We start from the raw sequence: 7406 nt of genomic DNA on the forward strand, positions 1-7406 counted from the left end.
CCGATGTAAGTCCAGCGATTGGCGTTCGGGTTCCATGTTTGCCTGTGTTTGTGTGTGTCTTGTTTGGCGTGCGTGAGCCGAACTACGGCAGCTCTGATTCTCGTTCTCGACGAGATACGTAGGCATAGGATGCGATGTCCTAGCGAGCCCTCTCCCCTCTTCCTCCACCTGTGTTGTCTTTAGTGTGTGTGTGTGATGTTTGTTTTAGTAACCTTTTTCTATCTTTTGAGCATGGATCCCGTCGAGTACGACGGACGTGAGGGGTGCTAATACCTTCCCCTTGCGTAACCGACTCCCGATCCCATCTCTTTGGTCGCGAGACCATGCTTTTCCCAGGTTTACTTCGAGCGTTTCCTTTCCCTCTTTGGGATAAATAACGCACGGTGGCGGCTCTGTGTTGTGTTTTGTTTCAGCCCGCCGGTTGTTTTTCGCGGATGTGACAGCTGGCGACTCTGCTGGGGACTTAGCGATGTTGACCTGTGCTGATCCATCTTCCTTAAGCGAGTCTCTCCTAGCGTTCTAGGATAGTTTAGGTTGCTTGTGCCGCTTTATTTATTGCATTTATTATTCTGATTGTGTATATATTTGCATAAATATTTGCATGCATCATACTATCATGTTGCCGTCCTCTGTGCAGTTGGTTCCTCTATTTGGGGTGGGTGTTCTGAGTGGGGCTAAAACCCAGGCCCGAGTATACACCTAGGATTAGTGTGGTCTCACGTTCCTCATTTGCTTTATCAGCATATTGTTGCAACGTGACATACCACAAGCCGGACGAGGTTCATTTGATAGTGCCCTTCCTTTGTGGAGTATCCACTTTGGTTGTGTCACTTCATCTGAGCTATTGACTTCGGTGACCGATCTTTCCCGGATCTTTGGTTTAGACGATCTCAAGAGAGCTACAATGGCACACCCGAAAAGGGCAAACCCATTGAGTATCTTTGCCCGATTGTCGAGACCATTATCCGCCTTAGGATGACCTGATTAGAATTTACCTGTGAGGGGAGGGTGATTCTTACAGATGCATGTTCAGATGGTGACTTTGATGGTGACTATTGGTTCCGTTGATCAGAGTCCTATTTATAAGTCGGATTTATGGCCATTTATTTCTGAGACGACGGAGTATTGTCCGAGTTATTTATCAGTGGGGATCCGTTTATTTCAGGATTCCCCAGGCCGATTCAGATGTTGTGGTTATATGCTCAGAGGTTGTTTGATGATGATGGTGATGTATCTTGCAGTTCCGTTTATTTCGGAACCCTTGAGTTGGATTTGTGGTTACATATTCCTTCAGATGGTTGTGATCAGTTCAGAGGCCGTAACTCAGTACAGTAAATGATCAGATGACTTGGAGGATGGCACAGTGCATTGCATTCACGCATCAGCATCATCCACATTTTGCATTCATCTGCATCGAACCTATGTCTAGCCATATGGGGAGAATTATTGATTGAGATTCTGGTTGAGAGACATCATGAATTTCAGAATGTGGATGTCAAAATATTATCTGTCTCGATGAAACCAGAATCGAAAGACAGAAGTTTCCTCGTATGGATAGACGTTGCATTCATGCATATTAACCTGTTTGCTGTTTTGCAGGTGTCGGGTTTTAACGTGCTTGATTGTTTCAGGAATCATTGCTCGAGCGCGCAGAGTTATACCCTTGCACACAACACGTCCGCACCGATACTTCACTAGGCGCAACACTCCAGGAATGATGAATCTTCCCAACGCCGACCTTCTCGACCTGAAAGAGAAGATGGGTGATTTGTTCAACATCATGCAAGGGCTCGCCGTGGGGCAGAGGGCAATCGCTGAGAGGTTGGAAAGGATTGAAAAATGGCTGAGGATAGGGGAAATCCAGGGAGATGCTCTGTCGTCTGGAGTAAAGAAGCCCTCCGGCAGTGTTCAGCGCAAGAAGAAGGATGAATCAAGCGAGGTGCATGCCAAGAGGGGTAAAGATCGTTATCACCTGTATGCTGCCACATTGACGATTCCTGCTGGTAATTCATCGGTACAACAGCAACATCAACCACCTCAACAAAGAGCACAGAAAGCTGGATGCCAAGTGAGAGGAAAGGGGGTTGATCGTCAATTTGATAGGCCACCCATGGCGTATGCTCTTCTGTTGAAGAGGTTGAAAGATCTTGGATTGGTGCGGCCAAGGATGTTGACTCCGTTGAAACCTGATCAGAGGCCTGTCGGGTATGATGAGAATGCCAAATGTGAATTTCACTCTGGTGCCCCTGGACACAATATCGAGGATTGTAAAGCTTTTAAGCATATTGTCCAGGACCTGGTGGATTCCAAGGCCATCAATTTTGCACCATCACCGAATGTTAATGCTAATCCCATGTCGGCACATGGTCAGGTGATGGTGGGTGCAATTGCTGAAAATTCGGATCACGCCTTTGTGGTAGGTGAAGAGACTGATAGTAACTGCGAGTTTGAGGGTTGAATAAAGCCGTGCGCACCAGGGATGGAGATCCAGAACTGGAAGGCTGAAAAGATCATCAGGGTCACTCTGCTCGAAGAGTAATAATTTCTGTTTTTCAGTTTTATTTGCATGAAAGCCATACGTGTTGCCCGACACGTACTGGTTCATTGTAAGGGTCACCTCATGTTTCATTTTGCAACGTTTTGCATCATTGATAAATGGATGTTTTTCACATTAAAAGCGGTGTTCCCTGTTTTTCATTTATTTTTGCAGTTTAAAAACAAATAAAAATGGCAATGTTTGTTTTCATTTTTCCCTTTTTGATTTGTCTCGTTCCGACTTCGAAACAATAATCCTCCGGATCTCGTTGATAACGATTTGGTTACACCCTCATATGACTTCGACAATCCGATCTATCATGCCGAAGAAGAAGGCGAAGAAGATTGTGATCTGTTGGAATTAGCCAGGTTGTTGAAATAAGAGGAGAAGGTGATTCAACCGCGTGAAGAGCGAGTTGAGCTTGTTAACCGGTATGCCGCCGAGGTCAGCAAGGAAATGGAAATTGGGGCCGCTTCAGAGGCGAGTCAAGAGCAGAATGGTAGCCTTGTTGAAAGAGCATGTGGATACCTTCACCTGGTCATGTCAGGATATGCCAGGAGCGGATACCGATGCCGTTGTGCACAAGCTACCAGGGAGAGAAGACCGTCCTCCAGAGAAGCGGAACGCCGGTGCTACTTATCAGAGAGCCATGGTGACTTTGTTTCATGATATGATTCATCATGAAATTGAATGCTATGTTGATGACATGATAGCAAAGTCCCAAACAGGGGAGGGGCATCTGGCAGATCTGGCCAAGCTGAGTGGACCAGTTGAGACAATTCAAGCTGAGGTTGAATTCATATAAGTGCACTTTCAGAGTGCGGTCCGGTAAGATGTTGGGGTTCATTGAAAGAGAGGAATCGAGGTTGGTCCTGATTTAAGAAAAAAAAGAAAAAAAAGGAAAGAAAAACAAGAAATGCCTGAACCGAGAACAGAAAAGAGGTTCGTGGTCTATTAGGTAGATTGAACTACATGTCATGGTTCACATCTCCTCTAACAGCCACGTGTGAACCTATACATTCAAGCTGTTGAAAAAAAAATCAAACGGTCAGGTGAAATAATGATTGCCAAGGGGCATTGAGAGATAAAAGAATAAGTTGCAGGAGCCTCCGATTCTGACGTCTCCCTGTGGAGGGACGACCATCAAATTCTATATTTGACGGCCTTCGAGGGGTCTATAAGGTGTGTACTGGCTCAGCATGACGAGTCTTGTCGAAAAGAGCATGCAATTTACCTTAGCAAAAAGTTTACCGACTGTGAAACAATACATTCACTGCTCGAGAAAACTTGTTGTACTTTGGCATAGGCTGCTCGCCGACTGAGACAGTGTATGCTGGTTCATACCACTTTGTGGATGTCCAAGATGGATCTGATCAAGTACATATCTGAGAAGCCAGCAGTGACCGGACGGGTTGCAAGAGGGCAAATGATTTTGATTGAATGCGATATTCAGTACACCGCTCAGAAAGCAATCAAGGGGAGTGTGTTGTCTGATTACCTCGCCCAACAACCCGTAGAGGATTATCAACCGATGAGGTTTGAGTTCCCTGATGAGGACATCTCGAGGTGCTCCAATCGAAAGATTGAGAGTAACCGATCCCGGAGGAGGGGCCTGACCCTGAATCCGAACGGATTCTGATGTCTGATGGGGCCATTAACATGAATGGAAGCGGAGTTTACCGAATGCACCGATGGCGTGGCTGAGTACGAAGCTTGTATCCTAGGTATTGTACGTCGGTACATACATCTACTGGGGCAACACCTTTCTCGTTGGTATATGGAATGGAAGCCGTACTACCGGTTGAGGTCTAGATTCCCTCTTTGAGAGTCCTGATGGACGTGAAATTGCAAGACACTGAATGGGTAAGGACCCGGTACGAAGAGTTGAGCCTGATTGAGGAGAAGAGGCTGGCGGCCATCTGTCGTGGGCAGTTGTATCAGCAATGGATGAAGCGTGCTTTTGACCGAAAGGTACGACCTCGTGTGTATCACGTAGGTGATATGGTGCTGAAAAGGATCCTTCCTCCTCTCAACGATCGTAGGGGCGAGTGGACACCCAATCATGAATCCCCAGCATGGTCAAGAAGGTTTTCTCCGACAGAGCCTTGTTGTTGACGACCATGAGTGGCGAGGATTTTCCATCCCCTACAGATGCGGACGCAGTTAAAAAATACTTCGTATAAAGAGACCCGCTGGACGAAAAGAACAAAAGAGTCCAGGCAAAAATGGGCATCCCGGCGAACCGAAAAAAAGAGAGAAGAAAGGTTCGGGCAAAAATTAGGGATAAAAAGTGAAAAATGTACACCCGGCAAGTCGAAAACCTGAAGAGGCGACTTGGGCAAAAAAGGGTATCCCGGTGGACTGAAAACCCGAAAGGGCGGTCCAGGCAAAAGAGGGATTGAAACGAACAATTGCGTCTAGCATGATCATTTGCGCTTCGGTTAAAGCAACATGGATAATCCCCGGTAGGGATCAATCGGAATCGTCTTGTTCAGAAGGCAGAAAGCACGGAGAGTCTGAGGACATATGGGGTGTAACTGAGTTGGAACTCGATGAGATCACGGGTTTCACATTACCATTAGGATAGATTTTCCTTTTGTGCGCAATTACCTCTTTTCAGGAATTGCTTCCTTTGTATTGCTCAATTGAGCCACACCTTTTCAATCAATAAAATGCATATTCAGTCAAATAGTTTTGTTTTTGTTTTTCATTACCGCTTTGATTGCAAAAACATCCAATTGTTTGTGATAAAGAATTTTGCATTTTAAGACATACAGGTCCCTTCCAATGCATGCTTATAAGATTGAAGCTTGAAATCTTATTCGGAAGGTTGAGTGACCCAAGTGTTGAAATCTTGACACGCCTGGGGCACGGTTTTATCTAACGATCTCTTTTGCAGGTGCTGTTAGATATTTTTCACTCACTTGCAGGTTGTGATGTGGAAGCTTTTGACAGAACAGTCCCCACGGAGTCCAATCAGGGACGAATGGATGGAAAGACGGTGAACAGGCGACGAGACGTACGACGACCCTCGGAATTAATCAAGAAGACTCTTCAAAATCTGAAAATTGAAAAGTCTGTATAGATCCCAGGAGTTCGCTCTCCGCCGAGTACGGAGCGATTGGGGATACAAGGTGATGAATCAGAAAAGTCCAGACGAGTCTGGGAGTTCTCAAAATTGGAAAGCTGACATGGGAGTTGGATATGAATACCATGGTTCGACGAGTCGACGGGTGTTCAGTATCAGACTTTCCTCACCTCCCCAAGCAGAGTCAGAAGGACTAATTCCCCAGCAGATTCAAGGTCTGTGGATTCCCTAGTAGGGTCAGGATGGTTATCCTCAGCAGGTTTTAGATTGATGCTTCCCCAGTCGCCAGGACTGAAGGTGGCAATTTCCCCAGCAGAGGTATCTGTGAGCGGTGGTGTACCAAGCAGAGTCTGGAGTTGTTATATCCCCAGCAAGTCAAACACTGTTGTATCCCCATAGAATGCGTTGGTGGTTCCTTCCCCAGTAATCCCCCGAGCGGACCGGGTGCAAAGGAGGTTGTTCCCCAGCAAGGGTTGCCTTTTCCCAGCAGCAGCACTATTCCCCAGCAGGGTGGAGGTTGAAGTGTTGGCGAGTTCCTCAGCAAAGTGTCTCGAGCTCCCCAGAAGAGTCCCTTGAGGGGGATATATTTTTTTATGCATTCATCATGTAGAGATCATAGCATATTGTATAATCAATTGCGTAGCATTTCCATAATTATGGAGCATTGCGCTAAAAATCATCATGCATCATCATTGCAAGCATAAGCTAGTCTCAAGCTGTAGTTATCGTTTGAGAGGTGGTTTTGTCCAAACGTGAAGATGTTACTCTGAGGAGTTTAGCATCATGACGTCAGGTCAGCAGTGTTCCCCAGTAGTGCGATACTGGAGGAAACTTTTCCGTCGGACAGAGATGGAAATGAAGATCAACATCAGCATTGCAAGCATAAGTTAACCCCAAGCCGTGGTTACCATCCAAGAATGGGTTTTGCCGATCAGTGAAGTTGATACTCTGAGGAGTTTGGCATCGTGACGTCAGGTCAACGGTATTCCCCAGTAGTGCGATACTGGAGGAGATTTATGTCGTGCGAGATAGAAATTTGGAGGTGTTACTCTGAGGAGTTTAGCATCATGACGTCAGGTCAGCAAAGTTCCCCGGTAGTGCGATACTGGAGGAAACTTTTCCGTCGGACAGAGATGGAAATGAAGATCGCGATCAGCGCTACTCGAGCCGTGGTTACCGCTTGAGATTTGGTTTTGCCGGAAGTTGGAATGTGTTACTCTGAGGAGTTCAGCATCGTGATTTTGGGGCAACAGTATTTCCCAGTTAGTCCCCGACAAGCGTCTGCCTGGTTTTAACATATGTCGATGTCATCCTTGCGATACCAGTAAGTGTCGTATCGATCCCTGTCTGGTCGAGCTTTCTTTGGTGTCAAGTAAACATCATTGTTCGATGTCCAGTAAACGTCGAGTTTCCTCCCAGTCATCAGTAAGTGTCTGGTCGAGTTTTCTTTGGTGTCAAGTAAACATCATTGTTCGATGTCCAGTAAACGTCGAGTTTCCTCCCAGTCATCAGTAAGTGTCTGGTCGAGTTTTCTTTGGTGTCAAGTAAACATCATTGTTCGATGTCCAGTAAACGTCGAGTTTCCTCCCAGTCATCAGTAAGTGTCTGGTCGAGTTTTCTTTGGTGTCAGTAAACATCATTGTTCGATGTCCAGTAAACGTCGAGAGTCCTCCCAGTCATCAGTAAGTGTTTGTTCGAGTTTTCTTTGGTGTCAGTAAACATCATTGTTCGATGTCCAGTAAACGTCGAGTTTCTTCCCAGTCATTAGTAAGTGTCTGGTTG

This window comes from Lathyrus oleraceus, chromosome 4 (genome assembly GCF_024323335.1).
Source record: "Lathyrus oleraceus cultivar Zhongwan6 chromosome 4, CAAS_Psat_ZW6_1.0, whole genome shotgun sequence".
NCBI classification, from domain to species: Eukaryota; Viridiplantae; Streptophyta; class Magnoliopsida; order Fabales; family Fabaceae; genus Lathyrus; species Lathyrus oleraceus.